The following is a 20,531-nucleotide window of genomic DNA, read 5'->3' as shown; positions in this document are numbered from 1 at the left end:
AAAAAATGAAAACAAGTAGAGAAACAGTGATGGTTGTAGGAAGTTTCTGTCTTGCCCAGTCCTGAAATAATCACCCAGAAACCATATTATTTGCAATACTCTTTGGCCAATAGCTTAAGTGTTTTTCTGATTAACTCATATCTTAAATTAACCCATCTCCACTAATCTATGTATCGCCATAAGGCTATGGATAACTAGGCAAAGTTCTGGCATCTGTCTCTGGCAGGGCTACATGGCTTCTCAGTGAGTCTGCCTTCCTTCTCCCAGCATTCAGTTTAGTTTTTCCCACAATGCTAAGTTCTCCCTTGCTAAAGACCAAAGCAGTTTTTCTTTATTCTTTAATGTAATCACAACATACAGAGGGGAATCCCACAAGAGACCAAGAAAATATGTGAGAGTAAAGGCTTGTAGTAGAGGCCTAGCATGTTTTGAATCTGGTCCAGAATTTAAACATTTATTAAATGTAAATAAAAATGATTCTTTCTGGGCTTCCAAATCCAAACATCAGTGGACTGTACTAGCTAGCATTAATTCTGCAACTTTTGTGCTTTACCCCATGAAAGCCATTCTGAACAGAAATATGTACCTTTTTAAAATTTGTTTTTGCTTGTTTGTTTGTTTATTTATTTGTTTTTTTGAGACAGGAGTTCCATAATTTTGGAGCCTGTCCTGAAACTAGCTCTTATAGACCAGACTGACCTCGAACTCACAGAGATCTCTCTGCCTATGCGTCCCGAGTGATGGAATTAAAGGCGCATGCCATCACTGACCAGCTGAAATATGTATCTTGAAACACTGTGGAAATATGTAATGGTTGGAAGTAAAAATACCAGGACTTGAGAGTTGATTCATCTGTTAAGAGTACTGTCTCTCTTCTAGATGATCCAAGTTCAATTCCCAGCACCTTCATGGCAGTTCACAACTGTAGTGTGGAGGGAGTAGTGCCCCTTGTTCCATCCCACCTTGCTAGCTTACACTCAAAATAATCACACAGAAATTGTATTAGTTAAATTACTACCTGGCCCATTATTTCCAGCCTCTTATTGGCTAACTCTCAGATATTAGGCTAACCCATTTCTAATAATCTGTATATCACCACTAGGTCATGGCTTACCGGAAACGATTCTAACGAGATCTGTCTCAGGCAGGAGAATCATGGCATCTGTCACTCTGCCTTTTTTCTCAGAATTCTGTTCTGTCTACTATTCCCACCTAAGGGCTGCCCTAACAAAATGCCAAGAGAGTTTCTTTATTCAACCAATGAAAGCAACAGATATACAGAAGGGCCTCTTACACCATTTCTGCTTTCCTGTTTAAACGAAAAGAAAGGCTTTAACGTAGTGAAATTACACAAAACAGGTACCAAGCAAGAATTACAGTTACAATATTTATATCTATTTTATCTTTCATCATAACTAAGGAAAACTATATATACTTCAACTCCATCAAAGACTCCAGAAGGATATAATATTACCTAAGTAAATAAGAAGTAAGCAACTTTCAAAACTCTAGAAATGACAGAGACATCTCGTTGCCTGGACAGTCACCCAAAGTTCTTCTGTATCATTGGGGCATCCATCTTTGGCCTTCAGGCCCGTAGTATCCAGCAGATTTTTCCATGAAGCAGAAAATTTCAAAGACAGTTCAGTCACTTTCTTTTGTATCCTGCAGAATGTCTCACAGACTCTTTCATGAATCAGGAACCTTGAAGGACCATCTTACCATTAGGCAAGTTCATCAGTCCTCTCTCTGGAGTTCTTCATGTCCAGTTTATGCAACAGTCCAGGCAAGAACAGTTTCCTTCCCAAATGTCTTACCAACTCCATAACGAGCCTCTTCAATGCCCAGCTTCCTCTTGAAGTAGATTGGTGCTGCCAGGAGCAGACATGCCTCATTGACATGAAAAGTCCTAAATTATTAAATGTCATATTCTGTAGTCTTTGAAAGATATTGAAGAATGCCTATCTAACTGTAATATATCTCTATATATCTAGAAAATCTAACATGACTACAAGCTTGACTTATTTTGAAGATTATCCATTAACAACCTATATTTCCTAATTATACATTACATATTTTAAAGAACTACACAATCACAATACCTTAATCAAGATCAGAAATACATATACATATAACAAAATTTACCTTAAATTTATATCACTAAAGCAAAATGCATACCAATGCAAATTGTCCATACCTATATAATCTCCTCCTTTAAATGATTTGGGAATATGGGCACAGTTATTTCTGTCCAAACTACTTTGTGCTGTGTAGGGGTGCTGTTAATCAGGTCTCTCATGGTGTATCCTTTGTGTTAGGTTCATCTCAGTCACCAGTTGAGCAAAGTAATTTTCTGAGGGTGTTCACAGCAACCTTTTCGGAGGGCGTGGTCTATCATACCATATTGGCCTAGAAGCAATCCACAGGTTCTCATCTTCTGTGAAAACAAAAGAAGAACCTCTTTTCCAAAGTTTCATATCCTTAGACCCAAATTCTGAAGTCAAGATACCTTCGTAATATACATGCTGGTTTAGCTTAGCCCATACAACAAAATGTCACTCTGTACTTAACTCCTTTGTAGTCAAAAAAAATTCAAAGAAAACACAACAACACAGAGAATCCAGACTCTTTGTAAATTTTCCATTTTTACGTGGCTTGATTTTTTTTTAAATGTATGACTATCTGACTTTATCTCTTTAAAGACTTTACCCTTTTTTAAAGCACTAACTTTATTTTAAGACTTTCTATACTCCTTATTTCTTTTCTCTCTCAAGCCTATGTACATTTATCTAACACCGTGCCCCATTTAGAGGTCTTTTATGTCTGAATCTGTCCTATTGTGAATCTGTAATTCTTTACTATCCAGGAGCACTACTTAAAATGCTGAGCATTTCTTAAAAACTTAAGTTGCTTCATGTAGGGGTAATAAGGTACTGCCTGTTTCCTACCCAGTCTAAACCTTAACTGTGCTATTATTATGATAATTATGATAGTTCCTGCCTGAGATAAGCACAGTTCAGCATGGCAGAGCTGAGCCCCTTCTTCCTCAGAGCCATTTGTTGACCCTGAGCCATGCACAGTTCCAGGCACACAGCAGTCCACGTTGCCATCAAGGAAGCCATAGCACTTTACTCACAAAACCCCATTTAAAAGCTCTGTCTCCTGCAGGAGCCAGACAGAGATCACCATGGTGGCACAGCCCAGAAACTGGTATTTCAAAACTGCCACTTTCTAGTAGACCTGCTCCCGCTACCTACCCAAGCAGGAAGAGCTGAGACACGGGCATGATCTCAAATATTTTACTCCTGAACCTGAGTGGGCACACAAACATCCAGGCCCACAAATGATACATAGCTAGAGTTTGCACCAGCGGCAGGACCAAGAAGCATTGTTTTAAAATGGCATGGCCTTTCTCTGCTGCTATTGCTGATTCAGGAAATCCCTCCGCGGCATGCCCCAACAAACAGCACAATCTGTATTAATCTCTCTCTCTCTCTCTCTCTCTCTCTCTCTCTCTCTCTCTCTCTCTCTCCTTCTTAAGCCCTCTCAGGTTTTTAAGTAGATTTAGTCCATCATGTCAGAGCACCAATCTGTAGTATGGAGGGAGCGAGGTCCCTTACTCCATCCCGCCTGGCTAGTTTACACCTAAAATAACCATACAAAAATGCATTAATTAAATTACTGCCTGGACCATTATTTCTAACCTCTTATTGGCTAACTCTCAGATATTAGTTTAACCCATTTCTAATAATCTGTATATCACCATGAGGTCGTGGCTAACCAGGAAAGATTCTAACCAGCATCTGTCTCAGGCAGGAGAATCATGGTCTCTGCCACTCTGTATTTCTTCCCAGAATTCTGTTCTGTCTACTCTTCCCACCTAAGGGCTGCCTATCAAAAGGCAGAAGCAGTTTCTATATTCAACCAATGAAAGCAACACAAATACAGAAGGACCTCATGTAACTCCAGCTCTAGGGGATTTGACACTCTCACACAGAAAGTTAAAACACCAATGGATAAAAAATCAAGATAAATAAATAATTGAAAAAAATAAAAACACAAACTACTGTTATGATTACCTAAATGATATAAGAAGAAGTGTCATTCCCATTAGGGGAAAGAAACACTGTACACATCTGTAACACATGAAGAATGCTGTTTTAGAGAATCTCTATCTAAAACTACAGACATCTAACCACTAACACTCAAGACAGAAGACAGAGAACAATGGAACAGGCAGTTAATTTAATTACTCTGTATAATTGATTTTGTCAAAAACTTGGGTTTTTTTTGGTCAAAAACAGGGCAGAGTAAATAATAGCATCAACGTTCCCTACCTTCATCTTAAAAATTGCTTTCTTCCCATATTCTCAGTTCCTGTCTTTTGAAATCTCTTCACTTTGAAGATGCTAAGATGGTCACAAATCTTTTTTTTTAATGAACATCAAAGCTAGACCAACATAACTTTGTGCAGTTAGAAGACCCTACACTGGGTGGTCAGGAAGCATTTGAATTTCTTATTCCACATGCTAAATGCTAATATATGTATATTTCTTTTGGTTTTTCAACACAGGGTTTTTCTGGAGCTTTGGAGCCTGTCCTGGAACTAGCTCTTGTAGAACGGGCTCGCCTCAAACTCAGAGACATCCTCCTGCCTCTGACAGCTGGGATTAAAGGTGTGTGCTATCATGTCCGACAACTGTTAATGTTCTTTATGGTAATGTAAGTGGTCTCAAATTGGTAGGATGGAATGTTCTCAAGTTGACATGTCTGCCTGTACAGAATTACATATGTGGATCTATGCCTATTACGGTTAAAATAATTTACCTTCCATATGTAGATTGTCCTTTGACCTGTAGCTTCAGCTTGACACTCTGTGTACATTGGTCCTCTCGAGACTCTTTTGTAGAGTGAATGACCATAGTGCTAATTGTGTCACTCCTCATGTTTTATTTGTTGCAGTTTCCTCCCAGAAATTGTAATCTATGCTGTAAAGTTATGATTCACTGATAACACTTTTTTTCTGTTCACCCGGCTTATGGAGGTCCCAATTTTCTCTCCCCCATTGCAGCATATGAGTCTTGGGCAGTTTATTTCCCATCCTTGTGGGGGCATTGTTTCAATGAGTATTATTTCTTTGCAAGTAGAGCGGCTATGTTCTGGGAACAAATCCACCCTTGGATAGTTCATAATACACTTCCTGGACTGGTCTAGCAAAGTCCACGTGATTCATTATATCCTGCATCTACACCGTGATTCTGAGTACACATGTCCTTTTATCCAGGAATCAATTTTGGAGGATGTCTATGGGAAGCCTCATTTCAGGGGAGGGCCGACTAGCTACCTTAGACACCTTTTGCTCATGAAGATGAACTCAACAACAGACTCTCCCTTCCTTACTCTGTCAGGGGTCAAATGGCACAGACAGAAAGCTCTGACCACTTACACTTTTCATTTGTGTGTCTCTTTCACCTTTGCTGTCACTTCCCCCAAAGGCCACCTCATTCCTAATCTCCCAGTTTGTATACTTTCTTCCAGGAATGTAAATGGCCCCATAAACCTTGTTACATGAGAGAGAATGGCGGAAGTGATATGTCTAAGCCACAGACACAAAGAAACATGGAGGCTGGTAAGATTATTGGAGACCAGATTATGCCAATTCTAGCTGAGACTTGGCACATGCCTACATTTAAATTTAAGAGGTAAGGACAATGCACAACATCTCATACATTCCTGCCTCGTTTTCCCTGTCTTGTGTTAGAATGTTTGCTCCTCAAAAGACTTTCTCCAATTGAATGCCAAAATGGTCACACATCTTTTAAAAAGCAATACATTTGGTGAGGGGGAATATAGTGTTTAGGAGCATGAACCACAGTGTCAAATCCCTAGACTCAAATTCTGGCTCTGCATCTCCTTGGCATAGATCTTTTGGGGGCAAGTACTTTACCAGAAACCCTTGTTTTTCTCTTCTTCTGTGATGTGGTATTAAAACACTCCATACCTCCTTATATTCTGATGAGGATTTTACTAAATACACATATGTACATCCATCTTAAGACAGTGAGCTTTTTGTTTGTTTGTTTTGGTGTGGGAGAATTGTCTGTATTCTGTCAATCATATTTTAAATAAATTTTCGAAGAACAGCTACAATTCAGTATGTTGGCCTGACTTCCTGAGCTTCCTATTCCCTGAGGCCCCCAAACTCTGACTTTGGTGAAGACATGTGTCTATCAAATCAGGCAGCAGGTAGTAAGAGCTACCTTTAGCCACAGTGAGTTCAGGTAGACCTTCGGAAGAAGGAAGCATATTGTTCACAGTTAAGTCTGTGTTTTTACCTTGAAACGGTTCATCATTCAAATATGCAGCATTTCCAAGTAGGAAATTGCCACATCACTATTTTACCATTCTTGTATGAGCTATCCAATCCTCTCCCTAATTTAAAAAAGTGGAGTGCTATTTTAAGACAAATTTTCAGACATTATGTCACTTCACTTATGAAATAAATTAGAGTATATCATTCTCATATTGCTTTAAAGATAAAAATCATGATTTTTATTGCCAATAAAATCACCAGTAGCATTCTAAGGTGATTAGTATTTAGTTCAGTTTTAATTTTCCCTGATTCATGAGTTCTGTTCCTGAAGAAACATTTAAATGAGAATGTGGGGGCTCTGAGAAGTAGCATAGCTTGCTCAGAGTCACAATACTGAGTAACCAAAGAGCTGTGAAACCTGTGTAGTCTCTTGACATTGTTCTTTTGAACCTTTTCAATGTTTTGTTTGTTTTGCTTCATATCCTCCTCCTGTAGCCTCAAATCGGCTTTCTTAGCTTTCTTCTATTCTCTGTCAAAACAGTTGCAGACTCCCATTTCTGGGGGAACACATCATGAGAAATGGGGTGACTGGTATGGATTAAAGGTGCCCTATGTGTTCTCTGTGAAGAAGTCAGCAGAAGTTGAACGCCAGGCCTGATTGCTAACTGGCTCAGAGGACTTGTTCCAAGCTCTTGTTTGGATATTAAAGCCAGTGGCATCCCAGATCTCTGTCTGTACAGGCTTTGCTCTTCTGGGCTCATAGCTTCATCATTTGGATATTTGGGGACTTTGCAAATACATGCCCAGGACTTTAGCACTTCTGGAATCAGTGGCACACCCTAGCTCAAACAAGAAGAACATTGTCAGAAGCAGGCCAAAGGCATGAAAGAAGGGCAGCAAGGATTAGTAGCTGAAGCTGTCAGTAGCAGCAGCCTTCCAGGGTCGGGTGATCAGTGGGCAGGTGGACAAAAGGGTTAGGGGAATGAATAGTCAAGGAGAGTCAGTGCTTGCATGGAACATGGAGGGATTAAACCCTGGGTAAATGTCAACCTAGCTAGAGATCGGATTTTCCATTAGAAATCTGTGACATTATGAATGAGCAGATTGTGGCATGCCAGGTGGATTTGAATACTGACTCCAAATAAACAGGCAAGCAAATCAACAAATCACTCAGCCAACCCGTGACCAGACGGGCCTGTAAACAAAAGTCCTATTGAATTTCTCGTTTCTGTATCTTTTCTTCAGCTGAACATTTCTATGAAACCATGGCAAGATTTCAGCTTTTTGCCTAATTGTTATGTGACACTTTTTAAAAAAAATGTGGCTGCTATATTGGCCTGGAAGCATACTGGGACAAGAACAAAAGAAAGCTCATCTTTCTTTTCATCATGAGGACAACCTTTGAGGCAAGCTGTGGCCTAGGCTCTAGACAGTCTACGACAACACTAGGCAAGATCTGGAAAATGCCTTAGTTCTTTGATCATCTCTGTGGTGCTGGAGATGCAGACCTGTGCCTCTATGCCCAGCTTGGATCACATAGTTTTTTTATTATTATTGATTTTTAATGAGCTATGCAGTTTGCTCTCCTCCCTTCCCTGCCTCTCCCCTCCTCACTTCAACCCTCCCCCAATGTCCCCATGCTCCCAATTTACTCAGGTGAACTTATATTTTTTGTTTGATTTTTTGTTTTTATATTGATATTTATTGAGCTTTACATTTTTTTTGCCTCCCCCTCCCTGTTTCTCCCTTCCCCCTTTCAATCCTCCCCCAAGTTCCCCAAGCTTCCAATTTACTCAGGAGATCTTGTCTTTTTTACTTTCTATTTCCCATGTAGATTAGATCTATGTAAGTCTCTCTTAGCGTCTGCATTGTTGTCTAAGTTCTCTGGGATTGTGGTTTTGTAGGCTGACTTTGATTTACGTTTAAAAACCACCTGTAAGTGAGTACATGTGATAATTGTCTTTCTGTGTCTGTGTTACCTGACTCAAAATAATGTTTTCTAGCACCATTCATTTTCCTGCAATATTCAAGCTGTCATTATTTTCTGCTGTGTAGTACTTCAGTGTGTAAATGTACCATATTTTTCTTATCCGTTCTTCAATCGAGGGACATTTAGGTTGTTTCCAGGTTCTGGCTATGACAAACAAAGCTGCTATGAACATAGTTGAGCACATGTCCTTGTGACACGATTGAGCATCCTTTGGATATATACCCAAAAGAGGTATTACTGGGTCTTGACGAAGGTTGTTTCCTAATTTTCTGACAAATTGCCACACTGACATCCAGAGGGGTTGTACCAGCTTGCATTCCCACCAACAATGCAGAAGTAAGTATTCCCTTTTCCTCACAACTTCTTCAGCATAAGCTGTCACCGGTATTTTTGATCTTGACCATTCTTACAGGTGTAGGATCGAATCTCAGAGTTGTTTTGATTTGCATTTCTCTGATGACAAAGGATGTTAAACATTTCCTTAAGTTTCTTTCAGCCATTATAGATTCCTCTGCTGAGAGTTCTCTGTTTAAGTCTATTTTCCATTTTTTTATTGGATTATGTGGTTTTTTTGGTGTCGAATTTCTTGAGTTTTTTTGTATATTTTGGAGATCAGGCCTCTGTCTGATGTGGGGTTGGTGAAGATCTTCTCACATTCTGTAGGCTGTCGTTGTGTCTTGTTGACCATGTCTTTTGCTTTACAAAAGCTTTTCAGTTTCAGGAGGTCCCATTTATTAATTGTTTCTCTCAGTGTCTGTGCTTCAGGGGTTATATTTAGGAAGTGGTCTCCTGTGGCAATGCATTCAAGTGTACTTCCCACTTTCTTTTCTATAAGGTTCATTGTGGCTGGCTTTATGTTGATGTCATTGAACCATTTGGACTTGAGCTTTGTGCATGGTGATAGATATAGGTTTATTTTCATTTTTCTACATGTTGAAATCCTGTTATGCCAACACCACTTGTTAAATATGCTTTCTTTTTTCCATTTGATATTTTTTACTTGTTTATGAAAGATCAGATGTTTGAAGATGTGTGGATTGATATCTGGGTCTTCTATATTGTTCCATTGGTCCTCCTGTCTGTTCTTATGCCAATACAAGATTGTTTTCAGTACTGTAGCTCTGTAGTAGAGTTTGATGGCAGGGATTGTGATGCCTCTAGAAGTTCTTTTATTTTCCAGGATTGTTTTGGCTACCTGTTTTTTTTTGTTTTTGTTTTTTTTTTTTTTTTTTTTTTTTGCTTTTCCACATGAAGTTGAGTATTGTTCTTTCGAGGTCTATGAAGAATTTTGCTAAAATTTTGCTGGGCATTGCATTAAATCTGTGGATTGCAAAGATTTACTAGCAGCTGCAAGTGATTAATTGCAGTTGAATTAGAAGGCCTTATAACTTCTAACTGGTGAGCTGTGCAAAGTAGACAGCAAAATCCCAATGTGAAGTTGAAATGACTTTGGTACTCCAGATTTCAAAGCCGAAATTTGTTTCTATATGTCATTTCTCATGATTGTCAATACAGCTCTTTTTGGCTTGTTTGGTCTATATAATCCAAAATCAGGGATAAATAAAGGCCCAAACCTCTTAAGATGTTTACCCCAAGTAAACTGGCCAGAGAAACAGTGTCTTTAATGTTAGTGAAACACAGAACTTCTGACATAGTCAGGATTGTACTTGCTACTTTTTGTGTCTGTGATAGAATACCACTACCAGAAAGGACTTAAGGAGGAATTTAGTTTTATATGCAGTTATAGAGAAAGGGAGAGAAGGAGAGAGAGAGAGAGAGAGAGAGAGAGAGAGAGAGAGAGAGAGAGAGAGAGAGTCCATAATAGTGGGGAGGGCAATGGCATGGTGGCAGAAGCAGGACGCTATGACATTATACCTTTAACAACAGTCTTGAAGCAAAGAGAACAAACTGGAAGTGGAGTAAGGCTATAAACTCTCAAAGCCCATTCCTACGGACCTATTTCCTCCAGCATGACTCTTCCTCCTAATGGTTCCAAAATCTCCCCAACAAGCACCACTGACTGGGGACGAAGTGTTCGCAGACATGAACCTCCAGGGAATATATCCGATTCAAACCACCACAGATAGGATTCTGGATGTAACACCACCTAAAATATAGGGAAATAATTGGAAGTTATGTTGGAAATGTAAGGTGAAGACAAAAAACAAAACAAAACAAACAAACAAACAAACAGAAACAGAAGACTGGCCAGGAGTGATGGCACATACTTTCAATCCCAGCACTTGGAAGTTATAAACAGGTGAAATCTCTGAGTTCACAGACAGTTTGGTCTCCTGAGTGAGCTCCAGGACAACCAGAGCTGTGCAGAAGAACACTGTCATGGAAAACCAAATCAAACCAAACCAAACAGAAGCCTGTATTTGCAGTATTAATTTCTTGGATTTTACATATCAAGCACCAAGAAGCCATTGAAAACTTTTCATGAGACTTTTTGCAGCTATTTGTACTAGAAGCATGCAGTAGGATCATCAAGATATCTCAGTAGGGAAAAATACTTGCTTCCAGGCCTTATTTTCTGAGTCAGATCTCTGGGTTCTGCGTGTGTTACAAGAATTTTATTATGTCATAGTCCATTGTCCAGTTAAATAGTATGTGGTTTGAGAGGCAAAGTTCACATTCAGCTGGCCGGAATGGATCAGAGAGACCTTGGCAGACTCAGGATGAGAGAAATAGTAGCCCCTGAGAGAAGAGGCAGGGCAGAAGGTTGTGATGCAAGGTCTCTTTTGGAGTCATGCGGCAAAGAGTGGCAGATGTATTGCAGCTGTGATGACTGTCTCAGGTTCTAATATTTGTCCCCAAGTTTTATTTTATGCTCCATGTTAAAAGTGCTGTGGAAAAATGCTCTGTACCCTGTCACTTGTATTTTAAAGAAACGCTGATTGGCCAGTAGCCAGGCAAAATGTATGGGTGGGATGACCAGGCAGGAAGTAGAAATGGGGCAATGAGAATCCTGGGAAGAGGGAAGAGTCAGCCTGCAGTCATCTCCCAGAAACAGAGGAAGCCAGACACAGAGCAAGTAAGATGTGACTGCCTCGCTGAAAAAGGTACCATCACGCTTCTAACACAGACAAGAATTATGGGCTAATGTAAGTTATAAGAGTTAATAAGAAGCCTGAACTAATAGGCCAATCAGTTTATAATTAATGCAGACCTCTGTTTCTTTTCTTTGGGATTGAACAACTACAGGGTTGGGTGGAACAGAAAACTCAGTCAACAGAAAAGGAATCTCATCGCACATGATTGACAGAACCAACTCCTCCACATTTTCCTCTGACCTCCACACATGTGCTTTGTATGTGTGTATGTGTGCATACACAGGCAATCACTTAGACACACATAAATAAGTGTAAAAAAGTCAGATTAGTAGCAGGAAGAATAACTTGGAGAGGAATTTTGCTTCCCAGTTACTATTGCAATATTCCATTTGAAAGAGAGGCCTGAGTCTAACAGGTGGCTGTGGGTCTGAACATGAATAGACATCTAGACACATGTGAGCAGTACTTAGAAAGGTAGGTGACAAGATTTAGTAACTGATTAAGTGAGGGGACTGTGGGAGAAAGTTTGTAACTACGCTGATGGGTGGGAGTGCTGTTTATTAGGACACTAGAGAAATCAGGCTTGAAGGAAAAGTTATGGGACACATTTTGTAAACATACTGAGTACCCAGGGCCTCCTTCAAGTTCTCTTACATAAACAGCACCTGAATGAAAGGTGACCACCTTCCAAGTAGTTTAACGAGAAACTGCATAATCTGGCCCAACTAACACAATGGTGAATTGAGCTCTTACTAATTACATCGCTTCTTAGCCAGAAGTCAATTGCACCTAGAAATTCCCATTAATTTAAAAAACAATTTTAGAGACCAAAGCCTTGATAGAACTGGAATGCATATAGGAAAAAATACATTATTGTGACCTTATTAAGTTAACAAACTAGAGCTGTTTTAGCGCTGTTGCCTGGGATGATTAGGCCGCATGTTGCTCAGCATTCATTATAAAACCTTTTCCTTCCAAATCCTTAGAGCTCCGTGCTCTTGGATGTAATATGAGAGCCGGCTTGTTGGGGTATCTGTCCTGTCCGGTACCCCACAACCGGCAATTCCCAAAGAAAATAACACAGACTCTACATTAGGTTATAAACTGATTGGCCCATAGCTCTGACTACTTATTAGCTCTTATAACTTATGTTACCCCATTATCCTTATCTACGTTAGCCACATGGCTCAGTACCTTTTCCAGCGGGGCAGCTTACATCTTTCCTCTCCAGTGGCCTGGGCAGGACTGGCGGAGGGAGTTTCCTGCTTCCCAGAATACTCCCAGTCTCTTTGCTCCACCCCTACTTCCTGTCTGGCTTTCCCGCCTATACTGCCTGCCTGGCCAATCAGTGTTTTATTAAAATATGATTGACAGAATACAGACAATTCTCCCACACCACTTGGAAAGGACTCAGGTTTATTTTCCAGCACCTACATGGGAGCTACAGCCACTGGATCCAATCCTTCTTTCTGGTCACCATGGACATCAGGCACACATGTGATGTTTGTACATGCATGCAGGCAAAAACACTTTTATATGTAAAGTAAAATAAAGAAATCTTAGAATTCTGAATTATATAAAATGTGGCCTTTGTGGCTGGCTTATTTGTAACTGGCTTATTTCAATAACCACTATAGTTTTGAAATTCATCCATGCTCTATTGGATCATCATTCCACCTTTGTGGTTGAATATAGACCTCCATAAATGAATGTATCATATATTGTTAATCTATTTATTTTCACTTTCTTTTTCAGCTGCTCTGAACACTCATTAACAGGTTTTTTGTGTGAAAATAGACTTTTTTCATTTCTCTTGGGAATTTATTCCGGGTTTACATTGCCCAGTCATATTGAGTCACTTTCACTTAGGACATGAGTCAGAGGCTTCTGCATCTGAGACACCTCCTCTATTTGCACCTGTGGTAATCACCTACATCCTCCCTCAGTCTCTATTGATTTATTCCTTTTTGTTTCCTGCATGTCACAAACCAACGTCAAAAATAATCTTGTCTACTTCATTAGCTTGCAGATCTGCTTCTCTCCACCAGAACATAAATTCCCCAAAGACAGGGACCTTACCAGTCTTGATTACTGTTACATTCTTAACTCCTAGGATACTGATCACCAGATAGTGAAAATTCAGTAAGTATTTACATATGATATGAATTTCTGACAAAAAAAGGTTCATTTTCCCCCCGACTTCAAAGTTTATCCAAAAGTATACTAATGGCTATTTTAGTATTTTTTGTTCACCTGCTTACTCTTTGGGATAAGCAAACAAGTAGCCCAACTACAATCTAGCAGAAAGAGGTTGTAGCAAAGGTTGTATGAGTTCTTTGACTTTCACTTTTCAGTTTCCTCCCAATGACCCCATGTTCACCATAGGAACTGAAAACTGCAGTCAGTCCCATAGGAATCTGGTCACAACTCCTTGTAACTGCAGTAGACAAGCGTGATAAAAATATATATTGCTACATCCACGGCTGTCTCGCCAGTGTAGCAGAAATGCTGACTGGATGGGCAAATATTGCCGGTAGGAGTGGGATTTGTGCTTCTAGGAGCTGTATGTTCCAGGCGGTCCCTTGGCAACCAGTTGTGGTGTAATGCTACCTGAGTTGTCATTAGTACTGACTCGACCTGGCTGTCCTTGGAGCCATATGTCTGTCTTTTCCCTTGTTTGTGTGTTCTTTGTGATTCTTGCATATTGCTAACAGATCAGACTATTCCAGGCAGTTGCGGATACAAACAAGACTGCTAAGGACATTTTTGAATTCTGCTCCGCTATTAATCAAAGCCTTAAAAAAGTAGCCAGTTCTGGGAATTGCCAGAATCATCATTAGGACCATTTCTTGATGATGTGGAACAAAAGGAGTTAATTTTACTAGGATACACCTTAGAAGCTTTAGGCATTTGCCTTAGAAATATGTGCAATTGTAAACAGAAGACCTAGCCTAAACTGACAATATCTGAGCCTGAGAATTGAGAAGGGAGGAAAGTTGAAGTTAGTGATATAAAGTAAACTTCAGAAAGATTCAAGACTATGTATTAGAATTTTCCTAGCAGAAAGCTTTCCCAGGGAGATAGTAGCCTTTTTCTTTCTCACTCAGGCACACAAGGTCACTTAGCTCAAACCAACCAGCCACCTGCAAGCTGATAAAGATGGTCTAGCTCAAGGGCAGTGATCTCTTTGAAGGCAAGAGGAGAGAGTTTGTTTTGTAAAGTGTGAGAAAGCAGAAGTCCTTGTGCCCAAGTCAAAGCATCTTCAAAGATTCTTTTTGTAAACTGTTTTATGCTGTTCTTTTCTGTTTTATGATTTGATGATGTATGCCATTGCCAAGTTCTTTGATTGTAAAAAAAATATATATATAATCCTGCACTGAAGTAAGTAAATCGCCACAGCATGCCTCAATATTGAGAGTGTCTGTGTGTCACTTTCCTCGCCGTACCCTGATTTCTCCTGTGCCTTCGTCCTGATTCCCTTACGGTCTGAGTGGCTCCCTTGAGCCGGTCCGTAGCAGGTGGCGCCCAAACAGGGACCTGAAGGACAGGTAATCTTTCTCTTTTCTTTCTTTTTCCTTTTATTAGTTTTCAGGAATGGCTCTTACCAGGGAGCAGCAGTCCCACCGGAAGATTTGTCGGTCACAGTGTAAGTAATCTGAGGAACCATGGGGCAATCTATGAGAGATGCCTCACCAGACATAGTCCTAAGGATGGTCTATGCTGGAACAATGAAGGGTTGGAAATTCAGCGCCAATATTGAAAAGACATATGGAGGAGGTGTAAGAGACTCCTCATCTCTCACTTGTTATAATTGTGGGAAACCTGGACACATGCAGAAAAACTGCAGGAGGCCCAGGGGAGCAGGGCAAAAAGGAACAGGGCAAATGGGAACTCCCGGACTTTGTCCCCGGTGCAAAAAGGGAAGGCACTGGAAGAATGAATGTAAATCTAAGTTCCATAAGGATGGAACACTCTTAGATAAGAATAAAAAATAAACATAAAAATAGAAATAAAAACCAGACAAATATAAAACAAAAGTCTAAGATTATGATCAGAGAAAAGTTAATAGGGAATTTTAAAAGGCATTAGCAGCTAAAGGACATTTTCTATGCCTCTTCTCTTTTCTGAGTTAAGTTTTTCACTGTGATAACACTCAAGGTTTCTTCCGCTGGCCAGCAGTTTCTTCTCTTAACTCTTTCCTGTCCTAATAGTGCTTATAAAAAGTTTTAAATTACACCAACCTGTAACTTTAAAAAACATTAATTTAAAAACAAATGTTAAAGATGCATTAGGCTTCCATATTATCTAAAAACTAAAAAGGGCAAAAAGGCTAAAATAATAACAAAAATAAACAAAAATAATAAAAGGGGTTTGTCTAAAAATATCTGGCTTAATCAATGAGAAAGGAGTCAAACCTAAAATTCCAAAATGTATATAAAACGTCATAAAAGGTAATAAGAGGCCAAAAGAAGTTTGCTGTAATTTCTTATATCTGAATGTTTAATGGTCAATTCTGGTTTTAAAAGGATTTATCTTGTGAAAGGGTCATGGTTATTTCTTTTATGCATGCTTGTGTAGCTTTGTGATATTAAAAAGTATGAGGTGAGTATATTCAACAGAGTAAGGGTTTCAAAAACTCTGTCCTGTGAACATCATATGATTTTGCCATATTTTGCTAAAAACTTCCTGAGCAAATATTGATTTGGGTATATATTTTTTCTTTAATAATATAATCACTGATTAATTGTTTATGCTAAAACAAATAATGCTTTCTCCACATTCAGCAAAGAAATTATATTTAAGATTCGTCATTTTTCTTTTTTTTTAAAGTAAATTTTATTAAATTATAAAAGTTTCCATTTCCGCCCCTCTTCCCAACACGCTCCCACTCCCCCCACTCCCTCTCCTCCTCCCTCTTCGTCCCTTAGGGTAGTCAGGGTTTCCTGCCCTGTGGGAAGTTCCAGTTCCTTCCCCCTCCCTCCAGGTCCAGGAAGGTGAGTGTCCAAACAGACTGGATCCCCAAAATCCAGTATATGCAGAGGAAACAGGTCCCAGTATCATAGTCAATGGCTTTTCAGAAAGACTTCGGGCCAGCCACAGTCAGAGAATCCGGCCAAATTCCGAGAATCTGGTTAGATCACCTCCTCGTTCAGTCCCAGTCCAACTGGCCTTGGTAAACTCTCATTAGGTCCATTCCCTTGTATCAGTGGGTGATAGCATCCCTCGCAGTACTGATTTCGTTTTTCATGTTCTTCCTCCTTCTGCTCCTCATTTGGACCTCGGGGGGCTCAGTCCGGTGCTCCAATGTGGGTCTCCAACTGTATCACCGTCCTTCGCCAGATGAAGGATCTATGGTGATAAGCAAAATATACATCAGTATGGTTATGGGCCATGGCCGATTCAGGCACCCTCTCCTCTGTCCAGAGAACAATCTGGGGGATCTCTCCTTGGACCTGGGATCCCATATATAATCAAGTCTCCTGTAAACCCTAAAATGACTCCCTTAGTTGAAATATATTCTTCCCTGATCCCATATTCATCCTTCCTCCCTCCCCACCCATCCCAGGCCACCGAGCTTTTCCCATTCCTCCCCTACTCCCTTCTCTCTAACACTCTCCCCTTCCATCAACCCTCCCACCCCCCCATGCACCCGAGGTTACCTGGGACTCTTGTCTATTTCCTACCTCCTGGTGGATAGCTAAATAATCTTCATCAGGTTCATCTTCTTATTAAGCTTCTCTAGGATCACGAATAATAGGCTCAAAGACCTTTAATTATGGTTAGAATCCACTTATGAGTGAATACATACCGTGTTCCTCTTTTTGGGTCTGGCTTACCTCACTCAATAAAGCATTTTCTATTTCCATCCATTTGCATGCAAAATTCAAGATGTCATTGTTTTTTACCGCAGAGTAAAACTCTAATGTGTATATGTTCCACACCTTTTTTAACCATTCTTCTATTGAGGGGCACCTAGGCTGTTTCCAGGTTCTGGCTATTAAAAATAGTGCTGCTATGAACATAGTAGAACAAATGCTTTTGTAGTATGTTAGGGAATCTTTAGGGTATATTCCCAAGAGTGAAATTGCTGGGTCCTGAGAGAGGTTGACTCCCAGTTTCCTGAGAAACCGCCACACTTATTTCCACAGTGGCTGTACAAGTTTGCATTCCCACCAACAATGGATGAGTGTTCCCCTTACCCCACATCCTCTCCAGCATAGGCTATCGTTGGTGTGTTTGACTTTAGCTATTCTGACAGGTGTAAGATGGTATCTCAAAGTGGTTTTGATTTGCATTTCCCTGATCGCTAAGGAGGTTGAGCATGACCTTAAGTGTCTTCTGGCCATTCGAAGTTCATCTGTTGTGAATTCTCTGTTAAGTTCAGTACCCCATTTTTTAATTGGGTTAATTAGAGTTTTAGTGCCTAGTTTCTTGAGTTCTTTGTATATTTTGGAGATCAGACCTTTGTCTGATGAGAGGTTGGTGAAGATCTTCTCCCAGTCAGAAGGCAGCCTTTTTGTCCTACTGACAGTGTCCTTTGCTTTACAGAAGCTTCTCAGTTTCAGTAGATCCCATTTATTCATTGTTTCTCTTATTGTCTGTGCTGCTGGGGTCCTACTTAGGAAGAGGCCTCCTGTGCCTATATCTTGTAGACTATTTCCCACTTTCTCTTCTATCAGGTTCAAAGTGGACGGATTAATGTTGATGTCTTTAATCCATTTGGACTTGATTTTTGTGCATGGTGATAGATATGGATCTACTTTCATTTTTTTACAGGTTGACATCCAGTTATGCCAGCACCATGTGTTAAAGATGCTTTCCTTCTTCCATTGTATACCTTTAGCTCCCTTGTCGAAAATTAGGTGTTCATAAGTTTGTGGGTTAATATCTGGGTCTTCTATTCGATTCCATAGGTCGACTTCTCTGTTCTTATGCCAATACCAAGCTGTTTTCAATACTGTAGCTCTATAATAGAGTTTGAAGTCAGGGATAGTAATGCCTCCAGAAGTTCTTTTATTGTATAAGATTGTTTTGGCTATCCTGGGTTTTTTGTTTTCCCATATAAACTTGATTATTGTTCTCTCAAGGTCTGTGAAGAAGTTTGATGGGATTTTGATGGGGATTGCATTGAATCTATAGATTGCTTTTGGTAGAATTGCCATTTTTACTATGTTGATTCTCCCAATCCAAGAGCAGGGGAGGTCTTTCCATTTTCTGGTATCCTCCTCAATTTCTTTCTTCAAAGACTTAAAGTTTTTGTCAAATAGGTCTTTCACTTCCTTGGTTAGAGTAACCCCAAGATATTTTATGCTATTTGTGGCTATCATGAAAGGTGATGCTTCTCTGATTTCCCTCTCTGCTTCTTTATCCTTTGTGTATAGGAGGGCCACTGATTTTTTTGGAGTTGATCTTGTATCCTGCCACGTTACTAAAGGTGTTTATCAGCTGTAGGAGTTCTTTGGTAGAGTTTTTGGGGTCACTTACGTAAACTATCATATCGTCAGCAAATAACGAAAGTTTAACTTCATCCTTTCTAATACGAATCCCCTTGATCTCCTTATGTTGTCATTGCTATTGCTAGAACTTCAAGCACTATATTGAAGAGGTATGGAGAGAGTGGACAGCCTTGTCGCGTTCCTGATTTTAGTGGAAAGGCTTTGAGTTTCTCTCCATTCAGTTTGATGTTAGCTGTCGGCTTGCTGTATATTGCTTTTATTATATTTAGGTATGATCCTTGTATCCCCAGTCTCTCCAACACCTTTATCATAAATGGGTGTTGAATTTTGTCAAATGCTTTTTCAGCATCTAGTGAGATGATCATATGGTTTTTTCTTTCAGTTTATTTATATGATGGATTACATTGATAGATTTGCGTATGTTGAACCAGCCCTGCATCTCTGGAATGAAGCCAACTTGATCATAATGGATAATTTTTCTAATGTGCTCTTGGATTCGGTTTGCCAGTATTTTATTGAGAATTTTCGCGTCGATGTTCATGAGTGAGATTGGTCTGTAATTCTCTTTCTTGGTTGTGTCTTTGTGTGGTTTTGGTATTAGGGTAACTGTAGCTTCATAAAAGGAGTTAGGCAATGACTCTTCTGTTTCTATATTGTGGAATACGTTAAGGAGTATAGGTATTAGCTCTTCCTGGAAGTTCTGGTAGAATTCTGCATTGAAACCATCTGGTCCTGGACTTTTTTTGGTAGGGAGATTTTTGATAACAGCTTCTAATTCTTCGCGACTAACAGGTCTATTTAGATTGTTCACCTGTTCTTGGTTCAACTTTGGTATATGGTACTTATCTAAAAAAATGTCCATTTCTTTTACATTTTCCAACTTTGTGGCATATAAACTTTCATAGTAAGATCTAATGATTCTCTGAATTTTCTCTGTGTCTGTGGTTATGTCCCCTTTTTCATTTCTGATCTTATTAATTTGCATGTTCTCTCTCTGCCGTTTGATTAATTTGGATAGGGGTTTGTCAATCTTGTTGATTTTCTCCAAGAACCAGCTTTTTGATTCATTGATTCTTTGGATTGTTTTCTGTGTTTCTATTTTGTTGATTTCAGCCCTCACTTTGATTATTTCCAGTCTTCTAGACCTCCTGGGTGAATCAGCTTCTTTTTTTTCTAGATCTTTCAAGTGTGCTGTTAAGTCTCCAATGTGTGCTTTCTCCGCTTTCTTTAATTGGGCACTTAGTGCTATGAACTTTCCTCTTAGCACTGCTTTCATAGTGTCCCATAGGTTTGAGTATGTTGTGTCTTTGTTTTCATTAAATTCAAGGAAGAGTTTAATTTCTTTCTTTATTTCTTCCTTGACCCAGGGGTGATTTAGTAGTTGACTGTTCAGTTTCCATGAGTTTGTTGGCTTCCTGGGGGGAGCATTGTTGTTGAATTCTAATTTTAGTCCATGGTGATCTGACAAGACACAGGTAGTTACTAATATTTTTTTGTATCTGTGGAAGTTTGCTTTGTTACCGAGTATGTGGTCAATTTTCGAGAAGGTTCCATGAGCTGCAGAGAAGAAGGTATATTCTTTCCTATTTGGGTGGAGTGTTCTATAGATGTCTGTTAAGTCCGTTTGATTCAATACCTCCAATAGATCTCTCAATTCTCTGTTTGGTTTCTGTATGATTGACCTGTCCATTGGTGAGAGAGGAGTGTTGAAGTCT

This window comes from Myodes glareolus, chromosome X, assembly GCF_982192425.1.
Source record: "Myodes glareolus chromosome X, mMyoGla1.1, whole genome shotgun sequence".
Taxonomy (NCBI): domain Eukaryota; kingdom Metazoa; phylum Chordata; class Mammalia; order Rodentia; family Cricetidae; genus Myodes; species Myodes glareolus.
Note: the sequence above shows the minus strand (reverse complement) of the source record.